This window comes from Pinus tabuliformis, chromosome 4_2 (genome assembly GCF_031772625.1).
Source record: "Pinus tabuliformis cultivar Carrire ecotype Pingquan chromosome 4_2, CPIR1, whole genome shotgun sequence".
NCBI classification, from domain to species: Eukaryota; Viridiplantae; Streptophyta; class Pinopsida; order Pinales; family Pinaceae; genus Pinus; species Pinus tabuliformis.
The window spans coordinates 223,518,004-223,541,453 of NC_142304.1; positions in this window are offsets into that span (position 1 = coordinate 223,518,004).

Sequence of the window (23,450 nt, forward strand, 5' to 3'; positions counted from 1 at the left end):
ACCCATTGCAGTGGAAGAACCTTTTCAATAGTGGGGCTTGGACATCATTGGGGAGATTTTCCCACACTCGAAAAAGAAACACCACTACATCTTAATTGATACAGATTACTTCACGTGGTGGAAAGAAGTAGCTCTGCTCAAATAGGTGAATGATCAGGAAGTCATCATCTTTATGAAATAGAACATCATTTCTAGGTTCAAAATTCCTACTTCACTTGTTTTGAAAATTCAACATACTTTTTATTGTTAAGACTGTTGGCTTGAGGGGGCCTGACCCAATTTCGGAGTTAATTAGTTAAACAAATCCATACACTACTGGCTCTTTCGACAACAACCCACAGAGTGCGGATTGAGGTCTCACTCGAAGCAGTATGGGGGGATGCTGGAACCAAGTTTCCGCATCCTTGAGATGTCTGAGGGGTTGGTTTAGTCCAACTATGATTACCTTCGTGCACTATCCTAACCTGTGAGGCCTTCGCGATCTGTTATGATCACCTTCACACAGCCTTAACCAGGGGATGAGGTGCTTTCATGTTGCTAGGGCAGCGTTCTCCACTATTTCCCCAAGTTACACCGCGTATCTTACTTATCTCCTTATAACTGTTATTTAACTTCGCGTAAACAGATTCATTTAATCACACAATCATATAAGTTTGCACATCATATAAACAATGGAATTGAAATTTATACCCAATATATTCAATGCACGAAACAAGAAATAAATACATAGGAATGGTATGAAACTTCTCTTTATTAATGCTTCAATCAGTTACAGACTCAACCCGCCCTGCGCACTCAGCTGCGGATTACTAGGCCTTTGCGCACTCAGTTGCAGAGCCTTCTCCTACTCTACGACCCAAAGACTCGACTTGACACTTAGATAAGACTCAATTCTTCATCCTTCATTCATGACTATCATTTCTTGATTTACAACTTAGAGCCTTGCTCTATTGATACAATCCCATGGTCCACAGACCATGGGTAGATTTCTAAAGCCGACATTACATTACAAAAATGAGGGCGGACAACCCTATGACTCATCTACAATCTTTGCGCTCCACGCCCACAAAACACGGCGTCTTTACATCAGATTTGGTCAAAATCTAGGCTTTAAGCCCAAAAACATCCCTTGGGGGATATGCGCCCAATAAGCCCCCAACACAAACATCATGACTCACCCTCGAGTCACTCTATCGGTGCATAGATCTTCGTGTGAAGACCTCCCAACTTTGTTTGAACTGTCATAAGCTCGGTAGCGCACTGAGTAGATATCTGCTGTATCTCTTGCATGTATTGTTCAGAGACTGCTGTATCTAAACTGCTTCCTTGCATCTGTTTATAGTCCTATGCCTCCTTTTAGATACTTGGAGCACTAATATTGTGCTTCGATGAGCTAGTCAGATAGTTGGGCCACCCATGTATGACTTCAAACGACTGCCATTCACTCTTCCTAGGAAAGGTTCTCCATTTAACTTTACCAACTGCACTACGCCCCTATCCAAGGTTTCCTTAATAACATACGGTCAAATCCAAGGCATCAAGTTGATCAACTCTCGGTGGTAGTCCCCAAATTTTTCAACGTAATCATGTGCATCCTATTTTATCACCATAGTTTTCTTACCAAGAAAGTCCTTATTTATTCCTTCCTCAAGCTTCTTGACTTCTTCCTCTGCCATGGCACTTTTCTCCCTTAACCGAACTCTTCAGTCATGAGTTCTTGGAGCCTAAGATCACCCTGCCAAATCTCTTCATCAGGTCCCAAGTGTTCTTCTTCGAGTTCTTCCAACTGCGCGATCTCATCTTCTAAGGCTCCACGATCCGTCATATCCATGGGCGCTGCTTTGCGCGGACTAGCTTTGATATACTCCACTGGTATTACAATGTTCGCTCCATAGGCCAGCATAGAAGGCACCTGTCCCGTTAGTTTCTTTCAAATTGTTCTATAAGCCCATAAAACTGCTGGTACAGGCAAGTCCCAATAACTTTGCTGCACACTACATAACTTGTTCAGTGCTTCACACACCTCGTTAAATTCTTCTGCGTGATAACCTTCTGGATGATCATTCTCTCTACATTCTGTTGTTCCAACTTGAGGAGGCGTTTGCACAATTCCCCCTCCCCCCCCCCCCAAGACATGCTTATTGACCATATCTCCCAACGTGAAGTTCATGTGCATCCACGTAGGTTGTTTTCCATATGTCGACATCCACATGGCTAGATGTGCACGCGGTTTATCCTGTCCATTGCATTTATCTGTCAATCGCTCTCTAGGCTTCCTAAACTACATGTGCATCATTCTTTTGCATCCACGCTAGTCCTCAAAGCTGCCTTTGTGCGTACCCCACCACCTCATGGGTGTAGTGTGTTGTACCCAATTCAAGGTCTGGAAACAATTCTTTTCCGGCACCTCCCTTTTGAATCTATATAAGAAAGCATCTACCTCACCTAAACCATCATACGTAGGCAGATCTCTCGCTTCTATCGATACACAGCGTAGTGACCTTGTAATCATGTTACAATTAAGCGTGGTTACCTTGTGTAACCAATTCTTCCATTGCTCTATCTCCTCATCAGAATCCGACATACAAGAGCTTTTGCGCTCCCATGAGATACATCTGTCCGTGGTGGGTGTAGAGCTATAAAAAGGGTCTCTTTCACCTCTAATTACCTCACATTAATATGTCAATCCGGGAGCATTTTGTTATTTCAAAGAGTGACTCAGTCTAAGGCTATCATTTGTCAGAGTAATGCTAGTAGTACATCGTTCAAAAATACAAGAGTAAATGGATGCTTGTCTATGTCTAAGTTACTTCAAAGGAATAAATCACACACTCAGAAAACTAGGCAACTTATCAGTCAAGGGTTTGGAAGCGATAACCCATCCCTTTGGAAATTGATGGAAAGGAAATTAGAGCATGGACCACGGGTCTGGGAGCTAGACAGTAAATTTCGAGGCTCACTACAGCCACAGATCGTCTCTCACACCAAAACAACAAATGTGAGTAAATGAAACGACATGTAGAAAAATGGAACAGAAAATAAGAAATCAAACAACAAACCTGGAATGGAACAACAATGCTAAAATGGAACAAAAATTATGAAATGGAACAACAATGCTAAAATGGAACAACGATTCCGAAATGGAACAGCAATCAAACAACTAAGTCTCGCGAGCAGTAATCAAACTTTATTCTACTAACTCAAATGCACTCATTGTAATCAAACAACAATCTTTCATTCTCAAGGAAAATCAAGCAGCACACACTAATGGAATAGCATTAATTACTAATAAGTTATGGAACAACGTTTGGAAATCATATACACGCACAACACCCTTGAAGAGTAATCTGATCTAGCATCAATCTTCATTAACATGAATACAACTGTGTTTCAAAATGGAATAGCATTACCCTTGAATCGCAAAGAACACAAATTTAAGATAAATTCTATAACATGAATGTACAGCATAAGAGCTATGTAACAAAATAGTAACAATATTCGGTCAAGACTAATAATATTCAATCAACTCTGAAAGGATCAGTAATATAATGCAAAGTCAATACAACAGTTCTGTCTGTAAAAACCTTAATGAATAAATCTTAACAGAGCATGTGATGTAAGCATATCAGATTACCAAATAACGATGATAAGCAAACCACACAAAAATCAAATTGTAGTGATACAGAAGCAAGTGTCCTCCGGGGCCGGGCCCTTAGCCTCCAAGGGTACACCGCTTTAATTTAATCCAGACACAGAAATAAGATAATCACCAAGTTTATATTAATGCATAAAACAAAAGTACAATGGACCAGTTTCAACGAGACTCGATGATCAAAGTTCGATCTTTAATAGAAAGTTACATAAAAGCATAATCCCCCAAAGCTAATAGTGTCATCCCTTTATACAAGGGTGACGGCGGAGATGTCTAAGTAACAAGATAAATAAAGCAGTGATCCCTCAGGATCATAGATCCCGAGGGATTCGCCAAACTGTTAATCCTTAATCACTTCTTTTCTCCTCCGCCTAGCTGGTGTCTTCTCCTCCTTTTCCGGACCGGTTTGCTTCAATTTGCTTAGCCTTGTTTGCACTCGGTCCTCCATCAAAGGGACAACAGTTACCCTGTTCTTGTCTTTTTCTTTGGAACAACAGCTCCTCGTTTTCACCCCTTTCTGCACAGGAGAATGACAACTATCAACGGTTAGTCTTGCATACTAATCCCACATGTTTTGTTATAATTCTTTATTTTTTTCCACGTTCATGATGCAAAAAGATTCACAAGTTCCACTGAAAAGTCACTGAAATGATCATCAAAAACATACCTTTTTAGTACTCCACACACCCCCCTACTTACCCTGTTTCATGCCCTCATGAAAATGTTGTAGTTGACATGCAAGGCAGTGAGAGAATAGGCTGGAGAAGGAATCTCATGCGGAGGCCTACAACCATGGTGAGTGACTAGGTAGTCAAAGAACTGGCCTGTTTGACCCTCAGGAATCTCATATAGGGCTTGATATCCGGGTGTAGGGTGCGAAATAATTGGACTGCGGAATCTATATCCTAACCAGGATGGCCCTGCCCTCAAAATACTTTCGCCATATAGGTTCAAACGGTTGGTAGCTAATTCAAAATTCTCACACTTAAATGGCTCCCTGAGCTGGATGTTTGGATTAGAGATTTGGTACCGAAATTTGGCTGCATCAATGGCGAGGTCTTTGATAGAAAGAAAATATTCTAAACTTTTTCGAATGAGTGCCTTGTGCATGGGTCCTAACGTTTCAATGACACCCGGAGTTCTCATGAGGTTTCTATGTGCTTTCCACAACTGCACTGGGTCCCTAGGCTCAACCCTTACCCACAAGTCTAGGCCATTTTCCTGCCTCTGGAAAGTACTATAGGATTTGAGCCATTTAATCTGATTAACCTTGAATGAGATGAATGCTTGCAATTGGATGTCTCCAACAAAAGGGCCAGGGTTCAACTCAGTCTCCTAATCTAGCACGAGGTTATGTAAATAGAATTCACATAGCAATCTCTGGACCTTCACCCCATAATGTTTACAACAGTCTATAAAGTCATTGACGGTGTTAATTTGTATAGGGGCACCTGCTTTAACAACTTTTATTTTTAATTGTAAGTATAGTTCCAGTAAAAACAGAGCATAGTTTTTGGCAGGGGCCCTACATGCTAAAACGTCATTGTATAAAGAACACAAGGTATCCATCTGCTTGATAACAGTATCTAGCCTACGAGATACCTTTGTAACTTTTTCTTGTTCCTTCCGCCAACATTCAAAGGCATGGCTTTTGGATTGATTGACGTTCCTTAGTTGCTGTTGTAGTTCTTCATACTTCTCGCGAGGGACCGTTTGCTCTCTATGCTTTTCTGCTTCTTGCTGAGCCTGTTTCAATCCTTTGCACAAGGTCACTATCTTTGGATCTCTTCTCCATGCAGCAGTGGAGGCCGGGAGTTTTACTTGAACTTTCTTATTGCGTTGTTTCGAGTTCAGAACCCTTATCACCCCTGAGGGTGGTGCCTCTGTCTGAATTTTCTTGTTATCCGTTTCTTTTTTAACACAAATATCAGCTTGCTGCTGTTCCTTTTAAAATGGAACAACACTCTGTCCCTTAGCATCATTTGGAACAGCAGCTGGATTTTCAATAGGATTTTGAACAGCAGGGTGATTTTTGGTCCTCCGCCTTTTTATCTTGCGGAATTTTACTGCAGTGGTCACCTTTTTCTTCCCTGCGGTCTTCCTTACCCTCTGCCCTACTTTCAGGATCCTGATCTGCTGGTGGAGCTAGGCTATTATGCTCAATGATCTCTGTTGGAGAGGTAAATCCCCTCTACGGATAGAGGCGATCCCTACTAGCCCAGAATGGGTCTAGCAACAATCAGTCAATGCTACTATGCAAGTTCCTAATTGCAATTAAAAGGTAGGCAAAGAACACCTACTTGGATTCCAACGCTATTGTTTGATGAAGAGATGCCGCTCTCACTCCTTCGCTCTGGCCGGTCACGATCCCCCGCGATCTCCGCGAACAGATACCTGCACACACGAAGAGAAAGACAAACACAAGCGTGAAATCTAATAAAAGCAACTATACATCAGTCAGAAAGGATGTAATTCACATTAACCATTGTAGAGACAAATGAGAATGGAACCATAATAGTAGTCATCTATTATTAATCAATAACAGAGAAGAGTACAACCAAATGTTCTGACGTCGATATCCTTCTCAGGAGGGTCCAGTCAGCAAGTCTCTTAAGCATTCACCTTTGGAAATGAATCTCCCAAGACAAGAAACTCTCTCTCACACAAGGAACACAACACAACCTTCCCTAAGCTATCTAGCACTTCCACACTTATCACACCAACTACCTATAGTAGCAGCAATCTGAGCACTATGAACTCCACACAATCCAAAACTAGCTGCTTATGGTAATGGTAGAGGTTTATAAAGGAGAGGGGGCCTCCTTGAATGGTGGAAGGATGAGCTTATCTTCAAGGGAAGTAGTTTCAAAGGTCGAACAGACATGCCATAGAAGGGAGGCGATACTCACAAGGCCAACAACCAAGCTTGTAGTTATCTGGAAGGCTGGCTGTTGGAACAAATTCGCCTAAACTGGATCAGCGCGGGTGCAAAACTGGACTGGCGCGCTGACATCACAAATCAATAACAGTCAAGCCTTTGTCAGCGCGGGTTAATACAAGCAGAGGCTGCGCTGGCCATGAAATTCGACCAGTGTGGAAAATTCGTGTGCTTCCGCGCTGGCAGCGCATGAGATCTGTTATGAAGCGCCAGTCAGCGCGGATATTTTAAAAATAGTCGCGCTGATAAGGAAAACTTTGGAAAAGTGGGTTTTTTGGCCAGTTCAGAGGGCATGAACTTGATTATGGTGTACTCCTGACATAGTAGGGTGACTGACAGGGAGACAGTGACAAATTACTGTGTAACAGATGCCCCCTAAAGCATGAAGACCGAGAGAGTGGGAGGGGTGAAATGCTTTACAAAACTCGCCGAACTGGAACACCACCAGGAAGGACCGAATATCTCTGATAATCAAGTACATGCAGTCTAGGCATGGGCGCAGCCATCCAAAAGACATGCGAAAGGTCTGTGGAATGGACGCAGCCACCCAGCTAAAGAGACCATAGTAATGATAAGGTATGGTCGCAGCCATCCATGAAGACTCAGGTAATGATCATCCACAAAATCGCAGCCTGGACCATAACAGACAGAGATCCAGGGTCTTGCGCTCCGTCCCGACCCGAACAAAGTACAAGTCCAAGCATGTGAATACATGAGCTGAAGTTGAACATGCGTGGACATCGTCTGATTACCAGTCAATGATGAAAACTGTTAACAGACGTGAGAGGAACCACCAATAATGACAATGGTCCTCAAGGTACTATAGGTACAATCTGTGGCGTGTGAATCACTGAGCTGGTGTCGAACACCCGCAGAATCATTCGATCGGAGGCCAATGATGAAAACCTCGCGTCAAACACGAAGAACCTGCCATTGAGGCATGCAGGCTCCAAGGCACCTGAAGGGAGTCTCTAAGTCGCCTTCCTGGATAATGAGCTGAAGTCGACAGGAAGCGACCTTGATCGAAGGTGGGCCATGATGTTTCCCACATCATCGACACGAGACAGAGGTAAAATATTTTGTGTGAGACATCAGAGGAGGTTGCACTGTTGCAGAGGTCAACTTCTCTTGAACATATCGGCGGCACGACAGTGGATTTGGCAGTATTTGACATCAAATGAGCAGAGGGTATGATGACGAGGCAATGAGCAAATGAGAGGTCAAATAGGATAACCCGCACCCACGGAGGCCAGTGTGAAACAGAATGAGAAATCCCCACCCGACACGAATGCAGACCAGTGCCATGTTCAAGAGCGACATACTGCCGACACGACAATTATTACAGTTCCATTTTCCCCACCATTTCTGGCAGGTACCCCGGTTATTTTTGGATGACAAGCTTGACGGGGATAGCATATGCTTGGAGAGTGTCATGTTGACAACGCCCGATGTCATCAAGTTTTAACGAGTCTGACAAAGGAAAAACTCGGCGTCTTTTCTTGTTTAGAGAGTCTGAAAAGACAGCGGAAAAGAAAACTCTAGGGGGGTCCTTTTTCGTAAAGTTGTGTCTCTCGAGCTCGAAAAAGTATAAAACAATGCTCGAAAGAACCGCCCGACCATTACAATCGAGGAGTACTTTTCGTGAATAGTACCTTCGACCCGAAAAAGTAAAAGCGCGGTCGGAAGCACGTCGTTTTAGAGCCAATAACGAGTGCGAAACGACAAACACCCGGCAATCTTTTAAGTTAAATGGTCGGAAAAAGAGCTTAAAACGACCGCCTCTCGTTCCTTTTAACGAGCCGAAAGGAAGCTCGGCCATCTTTTCTTGGTTTATGTCGGAAAAGAGCTTAAAGACGACATTTTTTGGGAACAAGTGTACGAAGAATCGTTATGACCACGCCGGTTACTAGAACCTGCACAAGAACACCACCTGTATAAACCTGTTCGATATGTGTAAAAACATAGTAAAACATGCATAAAGGCATAATACAGTGACATTAGTGCTAAATCCATGGTGAAAAGATGACAAAAACCCACATTGATAAGAAATTATAGCTAATTATGAATTTTTTACCATAAATAGGGGGGTAAAAGTCATTTTTTACCATTGTTACCATTTTGAGTTGTGAAGAACGTTGAGGAGCTGCAAGGTTGACGGAGCGATTTCCAGCCCGTGTGGACACCATTCATCCGGCAGCTTGTTCCAGGTAGGTTCTCCTCTCCCTGCGTTTCATTTTGAGCCTTTTTGAGAGCAATTCCACGGTGGGATTTGGTCGTTTGGGCAAAATTTTTGAGCGTTGGTGCGCTCTCGGTCAGCGCGGATTTCCCACTCGGGTCCGCGCTGATCGATTTATATTTACACGTACCACCTCATGGGTCAGCGCGGAAAACACGTGTGCTTCTGCGCCGACCCAAGGAAAAAACAACGGTGCGCCATTATCAGCGCGACTGTTCTAAAAACAGTCGCGCTGGCGCCGTAAAGATTTGTTTTTAAGAAAATGAATGCACAAATCTCAACGGTTAGCATCCTAATATTTTTTCATGGTCTTGCAGGGCAAAATGTCTTTTGTTTGGCAAGAGAGAGCTCACAATGATGAGGATATAGCCGCTTATGCAATTGCCGAATGCCGAAATGCAATGCGGGCATGCGGGTTCTTGAAATTCTTCCTTACTCCGCGCCTGAGGGCGCAACCTGACTTGCTTGAGCTCTTAATCAGAGCTTGGAACCCAGTGGATGGAAAATTCATGATCCGTGGCCAGGACATTGAGTTTGATTCCACGGATATTTACTTTTTGACTGGATTATCACGCCGGGGCCAGATGCCCATCCTGGAGGGGCAACGACCCAGCGGTGAGACTCTTGACCAGCTGATGGCTCGAGTGTGCCCAAGAGCTGTTAAAACACGGAGCGGGAAGGTTGGTATCCCGACGGTGAACGACATGCCTCTTTGCACTATACTCTTTCTGGTGACACTGGCAGCGGGCTCTTTGGCCAATCATGAGGCCTCAAAGACCCAACTATTACTAGCTCTGGAGTGCTTACAGCCCACCATTTTCAACTGGGCAGCAGCTGTGACGACTAGCATGAAGAGGCAACTGAGCAACTGCTGACGTGGAGAGTTGAAGCAGTTTGCATATGGGTCACTCTTACTTCCGCTCATGCTGGAGCGGGTGCCGGCCCTACAGCTACAGACCATGGCCGTGGATCCACCTAGAGGTCCCCGGGAGATGAGGGCCAGCCGATGGGCCCGCGTCATGCCACGTGGAGGTGGAGGCCGCCCAGTGGCTTGGGGAGTGTATTTCCGAGAGTGGCTGGATCGACAGGTTATTTTCGTAGAGGACTGGCCATATGCCGGTATGGACTTCCGCAACGATCCTGACATGCCACTGCCCGCGGGAGAGCATTGGGACGATGGAGGTATGGCACGTGATCTCTTTTTAATATTTTTTTATGTTTTTGATTTTTCATGTACATGTCTTGATAAATGTCACGGTGTGCAGATGTGGGACCCGTGAGACCCATTGGCCTAGCCCCAGCGGCACGGAGAGAGGGGCAAGGAGCTGGAGCCCTGGCCCTAGTTCCTCCAGGAGTTGACACGACGGGGACTGTGGCTCGCAACCTTGAGGGTTTGCTGGAGGGGGTGCCAGATTACTAGGGGGTCGAGGAGGTCCCCATAGCTCATCAGATCCATACAGTGGGGGTGGAACCCAGGATGCACCGCCTTTTGAGGCGGGTGGCACGAGTAGCTGTATGCTACAGAGAGCATAACCCAACATAGTAGTCACCTAGGTTTTACTTCCACTGATGTTTTGAGAGACATATGTCTCGGATGTACTGAGGACACCGGCTTTATTTTTCGACATATACACTTATTTTTGAGCGCCTTAGTGCGCCACATGATATATATATACATACCGATTTTTTGAATGGATCTTTTTACATGTGATGATGTTTTCTTATATGTTATGAAAATGTTTAATACAAATGTGATCTAATGTATCAACTGCACAACACACGACCCACATATTTTAATTTTTTAAATGCAATCTTAAAAGCACACACGACACGCATGCAAACTATGCTTGGGAAAATATTTATTTACATATGCTTTATGGTCTTATTATGTTTTCTATGTCTCCTTGTATAATGTTTATCTATTTCGCAAATGTCTGTCCAGCACATGATTTGCCAATGCATCAGTCAACGTGCTTAATCGTCTCGGAATATGTTGATATGTGATATAATCAAAATTTATTTCTAACAATCTGACACGTAGATACAACCTTAGAATGCGTTGGTCTCTGACGGAATATTGCCCGTTGAGTTGATGGACGACGAGCTGAGAGTCCAGGTTTACCATCATTGCACGAATGCCGAGATCAACTGCTTCGGCTAGTAACTCAATTACGGCACTGTATTCGGCAACATTATTAGTGGTACGACCGAGGCAGACTCCTTGAAGGTCTAGCAACTCTCCGTGAGGATCATAGATTGCCCACGCCGCAGAAGACAAATTGCAAGTACTACGGCAGGCGCCATCAGCGAAACCAACATAAGGTGCACTAGACATCTGCACAAGAAGCAGAAGACACAATAAGAGGCAAACACGCCTTCACACCAAAGCAAAACGTGAAATCATGCACACGCAAAACACACTAAAACACACGTATGTACAAGCTGAGTGCACGAAATCATGCATAATATTTCTTCAAATAAAGCCCGTTGCGGGGCTTGTCAAGAGGGTTTCCTTCGTAATCAATCAGCTCATATGCGCCCTTCTGCAAAACTCTCTTCACGATATAGGGACCTAGCCACATGGATTCGAGTTTTCCTGCCCCCAGCTTATCTTTAGCTTGATCATAGAGCAGTACTAGATCTCCCTCAACGAAGGAACGAGGTTGAATATTATGGTCGAAGTGAGCCTTGACTCTCTTCTTTTGCGCTTCGATAGCAAGAGAAGCTAAACGACGGGTCTCGTCTAACCGTTCTAAGTAAAGAAGCCGTTCTAAGTAAAGAAGCCGTTCCTCCACCAGAGTGGTGTTGGGAAGCAACTCGACAACTAATTTCAACGAAGGAATCTCACACTCAACAGTAAGGGTAGCCTCCAGTCCATAAACAAGCTGAAAAGGAGTGAAACCGGTGGCGTCCTTCACAGAGGTCTGGTAGGCCCACAAGGCAGGGAACAACATCAGATGCCAATTAGACTTGTGCGTATTGACGGTGCGTTGAATCATAGTGATCAAAACTTTGTTCACAGCCTCGACTTGACCGTTGGATTGGGGATAGTACGGTGTCGAACTATCTTGACGCAAGCCTAGTTGGGTCGTCAGTTCCGTCATCATATGATTACGAAAATGTTTTCCGTGATCGGTGACGATCGCCTGAGGGACTCCGAAACGAGTAATGACATGATTAAACAAAAATTGCGCCATTGTGTAACCGTCTTCGTTCAGTGTAGGCATCGCTTCAGCCCACTTGGTGAAATAATCCACGGCAATGATGATATACCCATGCCCCCCGGCCGAACGAGGGTTACAGGACGTATAATCGATGCCCCATTTGGCAAATGGACCTACGGTAACAACAGGGTGCAGTGGTGCAGGAGGTGCACGCATTTTCCGGTGGTACACCTGGCATTCATGGCATGCACAAACGGCAAGAATGCAATCTTTGAAGATAGAAGGCCAGAAGTAACCAGCATGGAGAATTTTCTGGGCGGTAGCATATCCGGACATGTGGCCGCCACAAGCACCAGAGTGGCAGTCATTCAACACCCGCTCAGCCTCCTCGAAAGTCAAACATCGGCGAAGAACAGAATCAACGCCGAGGCGGTACAGGGTATCGCCAAGAATGCGATAGGGTTGAGATTGGTGACGAATTCACCGTCGAGCATCTTTCGACACATTGGGACGGAAGGGAGACGTCTACAAATATACTATAATGTCCCCGTACCACGGGTCGAGGGTGCTGATGAGAAACAACATTTCATCCGGGATATGCTACTACGAACGAGATGGTGCAGAATGAGATGGCAAGGAACATAGCAGTTCAGCAAAGACCAGAGATTTCTTAGACTTGGCCGCAGTAAATTCCAAGTCGAACTCTTGGAGGATTACAATCCACTTCGAGTATTTTCCCCCCAGCAGTTGACGCGACAAAATGTAGGTCATTGGGTTGCAGTCAGAAATCACGGTCGTTGTGCGCAACAGGATATAATGCCGGAATCGTTGAACGGCGCAGACAGCTGCCAATGCCAACTTCTCGACATATGCGTAGCGAGTTTCCGTATCCAGAAGGTTGCGACTAAGGTAATAGATAACGTGCTCGGTGTCGTCATCATCATCCTGCACTAGAACCATGCCGATGGTGGTGTCAGCAGCAGCTAGATAGAGAGTATAATCACGGTGGTAGTTCGGAGGTCTTAAGAGCGGAGCTGAGACAAGGAGGTCTTTAAGTCGCTCGAAAGATTCCTGGGCGATAACATCCCAACGAAAGGGTGTATCTCGCTTTAATAACCGTGTAAAACCCTTAGCCACCTCGGCATAATTCAGAATGAATCGTCTAAGAAAATTAGCTTTGCCCTGCAGGCTCTGCAATTGCTGCAAAGAGGCAGGGGAAGGAAGATTCAAGATGGCCTCGACTTTGAGGGGATCTAGGCGGATGCCTTCTCGGGAGACGATGAACCCGAGCAGTCGGCCAGATTCTACGCAAAAGACACACTTATGCAGATTGAGTCGGATACGGTAGTGTCGACAGCGGAGAAAAATTTCGCGTAGATGAGATGGATGGTCCTGACGCTTAGCTGAATGAGCTGGGAGGTCATCCAAGTAAGGCTGTACGATGTGTCGAATATCATGAAAAGCATACGACATCGCACGCTGGAAAGTGGCACCGGCATTCTTGAGACCGAAAGGGAGCTTCTTATAGGCAAAGGTGCCCCAAGGACAAATGAAAGCTGTCTTATGCTGGTCCGCAGGGGCTATGTTGATCTGGTTATAGCCAGAGAAGCCGTCCATAAACGAATAAATATCACTTCCTGTGCAGTCATCAATCAGCTGATCGATGAAGGGCGTAGGGAAGTTATCTTTCGGATAGGCACGATTGATATCGCGGTAGTCAACACAGACCCAGATAGTACCCTACTTTTTATTAACAGGGACTATATTGGACACCCACTCTGTAAGGGGAATGGCGTAGATGAAACCAGCTCTAAGAAGCTTTTCGACTTCGGCCTCGATGGCTGCAGCCTTTCGAGGGTGCACTGGGCATAAGCGCTGACGAACAGGCTTAGCATCTGGATATGTAGGTATTTCGTGCACCACGATACTGGGGTCGATGCCAAGCATTTCCTCGTAGGACCATGCGAAGACATCACAGAATTCACGAAATAGAGCAGTATAGAGTTGAACTTCCTCAAGAGTGCACGTGACTCCAATGAAGATGTTCTCGACAACCCCTGGTTTGACAGAGATGTCGATAGGCTGGGTTTGCGTGATGTTGCCCATGTTGCCCTCAGAAGACACTTGATACAGCTGAACAGGTGTTTGAAGGGGCGGGGATGGGACACATGAAGCAAACCGCTCGAGACATGCGACCATTTCCGAATGTGGAGGGAGAAACGAAGAGCAATGGTGGTGATCTGACCAAGGGAGCTCTTCGAGAGACATAGTCTCTATGATGGCCTCATCGGAGGGAAATGTTTCCTTCAGTGGATCCGAAGTGGCCTCATCACCCAACCAAGGGAAATGATCATATGAATCGGGAACACTGCTTGGAAAAGCAGGTTCAGGAGGGGGAGCCGATGCAGCGACAATTTCGACGTAGTTGAGCTCGACAGGACTCAGCGGCATCATATCACCCCAAGAGTCTTCCTGATTCATGGGAGGAAGAACCCATGGATCAGAACGTACTGAGATCATGTTGACAGGGGCGAGATTCGGAGGTGGGAGGGGAGAGACTCCCATTAAGGCAGGATCTTTGAACAGTCCAGCACCCACACTCACTAATGACTTGGAGGTATGCTCCACGAACGACACATTACCTTCAGAAGAAGAAGCAAAAAAGGAGAGCTGGTCCACCGTGACGATCTTTCCCTGATGAGGGAAGCGAACGAGACAGAACAAGGAGGAAGCCATGGCTTGCATGGCGTATGTCTAGCTCCGTCCTGTTAGGATATTCTGACACATAGGATATAGTTAAGTTCAACTTGGTCTAGTGTAGAGTTAGGTATAGAGTTAGGTAAAGTGTGTTTCTTTACCGTTGTACATTTTGTAACTTACAATCCGACGGTCACAATATGTAGTGATCCGACGGTTCATTCTCTCCTCGGTATTACCGACACTTGATCCGTGGCTTGACACCCGATTGGTCCATGAGTTCTATTTAAAGCGCATGGAGTGTCATTGTTCGGGTAATCCGTGCATGAGAGAAGCTTATGTAAAATTTCATTCTTTGATTAATAAATTGCCTGTAGTACCCACATTGGGACAGGCCGTGGACTGTTTCCCTCTTTGAGGGTTTTAACCACGTCAAAAATACTGGTGTATTGATCTGTGATCTGGTTGTGATCGGTGTCCTTTTGGTATTCTTTCTGAGGAACTTACCCTGTAAATTCCTACATGGTATCAGAGCTATTTGAGGGCCGCGTCCGTTGGTGATCCAAATCTGAAGCCAGTAGAACTGCATGCGGCTGTCGTTTCCTAGATCTGCTATTTCTGACTGCTTTCGGGCCAAGAGGACTGCTTTGTTGCGTTCGGAGCATCTGTTCCAGTGAGGAACCCCTTTCATTTCACGCGAAAAGATTTCCGGTAGCCCTAGCTGCATCATTTTTCTGATCGGGAGGTATACAGTGTTTTTTGCAGTTTACTGTTATTTTCTCTCTGCTTATTTCGGTTTCGGTTTATTTAGCCTTTTTTTTTAACTGGATCTATACCTTTCATTTCTGCGTATGCTCTTTGCCCTGCGACTCTGTGCGATCTGGGCAAATCAGAAATAGAAAGGAAGGATTTTTCTCATGCGTATGCTCTTTTCCCTGCACCTTAGTGTGATCTCGGAAAATCAGAAACATTGAGAAAAATATTTAGTTTTTCGGCTAAAGCTAACTTCGAGCCGCAAGGTTTGTTTTTCTTTGCATATTCGTGTTGGGTTTTGTGTTTTGTGTTTTGTAGGGAAAAAGAGCTTTCTCAAGGCAAGCACGCAAACCAAGGCCCCCCCCCCCTCTCTCTCTCTCTCTCTCTCTCAAATTTTTTGTATAGATCAATTGGTTCAAAGCTATTTTAAGAGAGTAGAGGTCTTGGGTTCAAGTCTCCATTTTGTGGGGGCGGATTTTTTCATTCCCGCACATTCGTGCACTTTGCCGGCAACGTCAACAATTGTTTTTCAAAAAGCCATAACTTCTTCATCCGGAAGCCTTTTTCAGAGCCGTTTTTTTTAAAACCGCCTATTTTTTCGAGATCTATCCATTGGAACACTTACTTTGAGCATCTTTAGCTTCAGTTTAAAAAAAAAAAATGGAAAGTCCATGCCAAGTCATTCTTGACAGCACTAACTACTTCCAATGGGTAGCCTACATGGAAGATTTACTTAGAAGTAAAGGTCTCTTCAGAATAGCCACAGACCAAGAGAAGAAACCAAAAGATGAAGACAAGGCTGCAAAATGGGAAAATAGACAAGATCAAGCACGTGGTTTGATAGGGATGTCTATTTCTCCTGATCTTAGATTCCACATTGCAGAACTTGAAACTCCTCATGAAGCATTAGAAAAACTCGCTAAAGTTTTTGGGATTAAAAATGAAATTAGAGCCCATCAACTTGAAAATGAGTTGCTTACTTTGGATCCTAATAATTTTTCTTGCATTGAAGATTTCTTGTCCAAATTCAAGACCCTTAGATATCTCTTGGAAGGTGTTAAAGTTAAGAAAGAAGATGGTAACCTTATTTATTCCATCCTTACTAAGTTGGGACCAGCCTACTCTGTATTTGTTTCCACTTTCCATTCTACAAGGGAAGCTTTCATTTGTCAAGGAAAAGACTACAAGGCCCCTTCCTTTGACTCCTTTTGTGATTCCTTAATAAGAGAACAAGAAAAACTCTTACACCTTGGTCTTCTTAATCTTGGAAACTCTTCCACGAAAGCGTTAGCCGCCCAGCAGCAACCAAATTCAAAGAATCCTAAGAAGTCATATCCTCAAAAGAATGGTCCTAAACCAACTCAGCCTCAAAATGAAAGATCATTTCAGCAAAATGATAAGACCAATAAAAACAAATGGAAGAAGACTGATAGACATTGTAACTTTTGTAATCGAGATGGCCACTTAGAATCTAAATGCTTTAAGAAGATGGAAGCCTTGGAAGCCGCAATGAAGAAACATAACATCCATGTGGAGCCTACTTCAACTTCAACTTCAGGAATGGCACTTTCTGCATGTCGTTGTCAATCATCTCAGTCTGGTTATGCATTAAATGTATCTTCTTCTTCTTCTCATTCTCATGAGTGGCTCATTGATTCTGGAGCCTCTTATCACATGGCCAAAAACCAAGCCATGTTTTCTTCTTTAAATGATTGTAACACCAAAAATATATATGTTGGTGATGATAGATCTCTTAATGTTGTAGGGACTGGAACTGTTCATCTAGACAATGGTCAGTTTAATGATGTATTATGTGTTCCAACCTTATCCTGCAACCTTCTATCTGTCTATCAGATAACTCATTCAGGTGAAGGTAAAATTGTTGAATTTTCACCTCATGATGTTGTAATCAAGGATCTAAAAGATCCTAAACAGATTCTAGCTACTGGTCTTGCTGATGATTCCACAAGGTTGTATAAGTTTCACAACTTTGGGTCATCAAATCTTCCCTCAGTATTTGTTGCTCATAATGATGAAGTGAGCAAACTTTGGCATGAGCGATTTGGTCACTTAAACTATCGCTCCCTTCAGCATCTATGTAAAGAAAATATGGTGACAGGTCTTCCTATGGTATCTTGCAGAGATGGTGTTTGTTCCGGATGTGTACTCGGAAAACATCATCGGGACAGTTTTGACAAACGTGCCTCTTGGCACGCCTCAGCCCCTTTACAGCTTGTGCACAGTGATTTATGTGGTCCTCTTCCTGTTGCTTCATTCTCTGGCTGCAAGTACTTCTTAACTTTCATTGATGATTTCTCCAGACGCACTTGGGTATACTTCTTAAAACTCAAGAGCGAAGTATTTAACACATTTTTGGCCTTCAAAGCCTTTGTTGAAAAACAATCTGGACATCAAATTCTTAAGCTAAGAACTGATAATGGTGGAGAATATGTTAAAAACACATTCATCAACTTTTGCACCGAAAATGGAATTCAAATGCAACATACTGTTCCATACACTCCACAACAAAATGGTGTAGCTGAAAGGAAAAATCGCACCTTAAAGGAAATGGCTAATTGTATGCTGCAATCTAAAGGACTCAGTCTTAGTTTTTGGGCCGAAGCAATTAATTGTGCAAATTATATAATCAATCGCACTCCTACTAAGGTTCTAGAGAATATCACTCCAGAAGAAGCTTGGAGTTCCATTAAACCAGATGTAAGTCACTTTCGTGTGTTTGGAAGTGAAGCATGGGCCCATATTCCAGATGAAAAGCATAAAGCTTTAGAACCTAAGAGTGAGAAATGTACTTTTGTTGGATATTCTGAAGATGTAAAAGGTTATAGACTTATTCCATTTAAGTCCAAAAATGTTATCATTAGAAGAGATGTAAAATTTGATGAAAATAAATCGGCCTGCGAGCCTAGTCCGGCGGATGTGCCACCTCTTCCTATCTCTTCTACTTTTGAAAACATTTCTTCTTCAGATGATGAAAGCGAGGATGATAATCCTCCCCCACCTTCTCAGGATCCTCAACTTCCAAGATGGGTCCGTGCTACTCGGGATGCAGCAGGTGATCTTGCCGGTGATCCTACAGATCAGCGACGTACACGTTCTCAGTTTGAAAGAGCCTCTTCTTTACTGGCTCAAGCTCCAGTAAATCATGATCCTGACACTTTTGCAGAAGCTTCAGGCCATCCACATTGGGAAGCAGCTATGAATGAAGAATATCATTCATTGATGACAAATGATACATGGGATCTTGTTCCTCTACCAAAGGGACGCAAACTTGTTAGATGTAAATGGGTTTACAGAACCAAGTATGGACCAGATGGGAAAGTTGATAAACATAAAGCTCGTCTCGTTGCTAAGGGCTTTTCACAGGTTGAAGGCATTGACTACACTGAAACCTTCTCCCCTGTTGCCAAAATGAACTCTATCCGCCTTGTTCTTTCCCTTGCTGCCTCTTTAAAATGGGAAGTCCATCAGATGGATGTTAAATCTGCCTTCTTGCATGGGGACTTGCAGGAAGAAATCTATATGGAACAACCCATTGGCTTCATACAAACAGACTCCAGCCTTGTTTGTCGACTTAAGAAATCCCTTTATGGCCTCAAGCAAGCTCCTCGGGCTTGGTATGCCAAAATGGATAGCTTTCTTTTAGAATCTGGCTTTTCTAGGTGTCATTCTGACAATACTGTCTACACCAAGAAAGTGGGCAACTCTCTTATCATCCTTGTTCTTTATGTTGATGATCTTATTCTTACTGGTAGTGATCCCAACCTTATAAACCATGTGAAGTCCAGCCTTAAAAAGAAATTTGAAATGACAGACTTAGGACACTTACACTATTTTCTCGGTCTTCAAGTCTTGCAATCCAAGGAGGGTATTTTCCTTTCCCAGTCCAAGTATGCTTGTGATATTCTTCGTCATTTTCACATGGAAGACTGTAAGCCAGCCCCTTCTCCCTTTCAGTCTGGAGTCAAACTTTCAGTCTCTTGTACTTCTCCTGAAGTTGATGCTACCTTATACCGTCAACTTGTAGGAAAACTCTTGTATTTAACCCATACTCGTCCTGATCTTTCCTTTGCTGTTGGCCTTGTTGCTCGTTTTATGCAAAACCCCCGTGAAAGTCATTGGAAAGCAGCTAAAAGAATACTTCGTTATGTTCGAGGTACAATACAGTTTGGGATTCATTACAGTGCCAAAGCAGCTCCTCTGTTAGTTGGTTTCACTGATTCTGATTGGGCTGGTGACCCTGATGATCAGAAGTCTACTGCCGGTTATGTCTTCACTCTTGGTTCAGGACCTATTACATGGGCTTGTAAGAAACAGGCTGCCATTTCTCTTTCGTCAGCAGAAGCAGAGTATCGTGGTGCCGTGGAAGCTAGTAAGGAAGCCTTGTGGCTTCGTCAGATCCTATCAGAGTTTGGCTTTGAGCAACAACATCCAACCACACTTTGGTGTGATAATCAAAGTGCCATTCAGCTATGCAAAGATCCAGTCCAGCATCAGCGCAGCAAACACATTGAACTACACATGCACTTCATCAGAAAGCTCATTCATGACCATGTTCTTGAAGTGCAATATTGTTCAACAGATGATCAGGTTGCAGACATCTTCACAAAGGCTCTCACAGAGGCGAAGTTCACTAAACTTCGATATATGCTTGGAGTTCAGGAAGTTGTCACTAAGGGGGGATAGGCTCTAGTGCCTCCTTCCTTCTCCTATTGTGTCATATTTGTAAATCCTTCAATCCTATCCCAAGTTGTTCTTAAGGGGGGATGTTAGGATATTCCGACACATAGGATATAGTTAAGTTAAACTTGGTCTAGTGTAGAGTTAGGTAAAGTGTGTTTCTTTACCATTGTACATTTTGTAACTTACAATCCGACGGTCACGATATGTAGTGATCTGATGGTTCATTCTCTCCTCGGTATTACCGACACTTGATCCGTGGCTTGACACCCGATTGGTCCATGAGTTCTATTTAAAGCGCATGGGTGGTCATTGTTCGGGTAATCCGTGCATGAGAGAAGCTTATGTAAATTTTCATTCTTTGATTAATAAATTGCCTGTAGTACCCACGTTGGGACAGGCCGTGGGCTGTTTCCCTCTTTGAGGGTTTTAACCACGTCAAAAATACTGGTGTATTGATCTGTGATCTGGTTGTGAGCGGTGTCCTTTTGGTATTCTTTCTGAGCAACTTACCCTATAAATTCCTACACGTCTAAGGAGGAGGTTGTAAGTGAGATTAGCGTCAACAACTTCGACCTCCACCTCTACGGTTTTCCCTTCTAAAGAGATAGGCAATCGTTGGAGGATACCATATGGACGAGATTCTCTTCCATCGAAAGCTTACAGGGTCGTAGGAGACTGGCTCAAAGTAGGAGAACCAATGGCCTTCCAGCAAGCAACAGACATAATGTAGGTTGAGGCACCCTCATCAATAGCTGTACGATGAATCGTTTTGCCATTGATGATGACCTGTATAAGGAAAGCCACTTGGTGAGGCAGTCTCTGTGCGAAACCCTCGAGATCAAAAGAAATTAAATCCGAATCTGCCGGGTCGATGCCACCAATAGCTGATAGCAAGGACTTCCTCTGGGAGGGGCAGCTTTGGAGGACTTCTAACGCGGACATAGTAGACGGAGCCTGAGCTAAGTCCTCAACAATGCTATAATGTTGGGCAGCATGAGCATTGGGGTTATAAGATGACTTCCTGAGTACACCTTTTGGAGGGGGTCGGGGGATCGTCTCAGTGCTGGGCCGTTCAATGTGAAGGGGACCAAAACTGGATGGAGGAGCGCTGGAGGGAACCTCTGGCTCTTTCCCGGCTTGAGATGGATAATCTTTCGCTTGAGTTGAAACATGGATGGGGATCGTTCCAGCCATGAACACTTGAGAACCGAACGAGGAAGAGGATTGAGACGGATCTGCCACCATTTGAGTTTGCTGGGAAGGGAAAGACTCTTTAAGCACAACAGGAGGCCCCGGAGCTCCTTTCAAAAGTCGACTAACTTCGGACCGCCTCGGGTAGTCCTTAGTGTAGTGATCCTCATCACAGATGAGGCAAGGATACTTAGGTTTTCGTTTAGCTCCTTCCTCGAAGAGAGGCTTAGGGGGATCCTGCTTGGGCTGTCCAGATTTATCTATAGCTTTCCCTTTCTTTTTCCCTTTTGAGGATTTATCAGCCGCGGTGGACTGAACGACGTTTACCTCAGAGGTACTCCTAGAATTTGATTGGCCCTGAGAAGCATTCTCGTTAGAAGCGTTCTGTTTCTACTTCCCAGGGTTCGCAGCCGATTTCTTTGATGACGAGTTCATAGAGCCAATGACTCCATCAACAGATGGTTTCGGCGGAGCCTTGGACTGTCCAGGCCTCGGGGCATCTGGCAAATACTCATACAAAGTACCCGACTGAGAGTACACTAAGTCGAGGTACTGAGCTCGCGCGATCGCTTGCTCTTCAGTTACACACGCTCCCATTGCGATGTCTTTTGCAATTTTAGGGACAAAGGAAGTCGTGAACCAATCGGTCAGGAGTTGATCAGGAATCCAGAATTTGATCAAGCGACGATGCCTTCTCCATTCACGTATATGATCAGATATGTGCGTAGCCGTATCCTGTTTGAGAGACGTGAGGAGATGTGTCCCAGTTTCGTATCGAATGGGTAACTGAAAATGAGTCAAGAAGGCCATAGCCAACGAGTTGAAATCTTGAAACATGCCGCGATTCAGCTCAATATACCACTTAGCGGCTGAACCAGTGAGATTTCTCTGAAAGAGGCAGAGCCAGATAGAGTCATCAAGCCATGAGTTCAATGAACACCAAAGGTGATAGGTCATGACATGGGCTTGAGGATCCTCACCAGCTTTGCCATCAAATTTTGGACAATCACCTGGTATTTTAGTTGGAACTGGTGGCCAATATGGATTATGCAAAATAGGATCATTTGTCAACTTGGAGACATAAGGAAGTTCCAACGTCGCTAAGAACGGAAACTGAGGGTTAAAGGACATTTGTGGCTGCGGATTCGAGGCAGTATTCGGGTTCCAACCAGGTGGTGGTTGCCCCCACGGGCTTTGTCCAGATGGACCCGACCCAAAAGGACCTGGTGCATAGGGACCTTGCCCATAGGAGTTCTGTCCATATGGATTCTGGCCATATGCGGACAGTTGTCCCTGTGTCTGCCCCCCAGCTCCCCATGTATTAGCAACTTTCCCTGCAGGTGCAGCGTACTGATAATTTTGGTAAGGAGTGACCTGTGGTTGTTGATAATTTTGATAAGGAGTAAACTGAGTTTTCCCCTGGGGTTGCTGGTAGCCATACGTTTGCTGGGCTCCATACTGAGCCTGATAAGGAGGCTGCATCAGTGTAGCGCGCGTGCGGCCCAGAACATCTAAGGGCATCACAGACCTGTTATTGCCTCCCTACTAGTCCAGAACGGGTCTAGCAACAATCAGTCAATGCTACTATGCAAGTTCCTAATTGCAATTAAAAGGTAGGCAAAGAACACCTACTTGGATTCCAACGCTATTGTTTGATGAAGAGATGCCGCTCTCACTCCTTAGCTCTGGCCGGTCACGATCCCCCGCGATCTCCACGAACAGATACCTGCACACACGAAGAGAAAGACAAACACAAGCGTGAAATATAATAAAAGCAACTATACATTAGTCAGAAAGGATGTAATTCACATTAACCATTGTATAGACAAATGAAAATGGAACCATAATAGTAGTCATCTATTATTAATCAATAACAGAGAAGAGTACAACCAAATGTTCTGACGTTGATATCCTTCTCAGGAGGGTCCAGTCAGCAAGTCTCTTAAGCATTCACCTTTGGAAATGAATCTCCCAAGACAAGAAACTCTCTTTCACACAAGGAACACAACACAACCTTCCCTAAGCTATCTAGCACTTCCACACTTATCACACCAACTACCTATAGTAGCAGCAATTTGAGCACTATGAACTCCACACAATCCAAAACTAGCTGCTTAT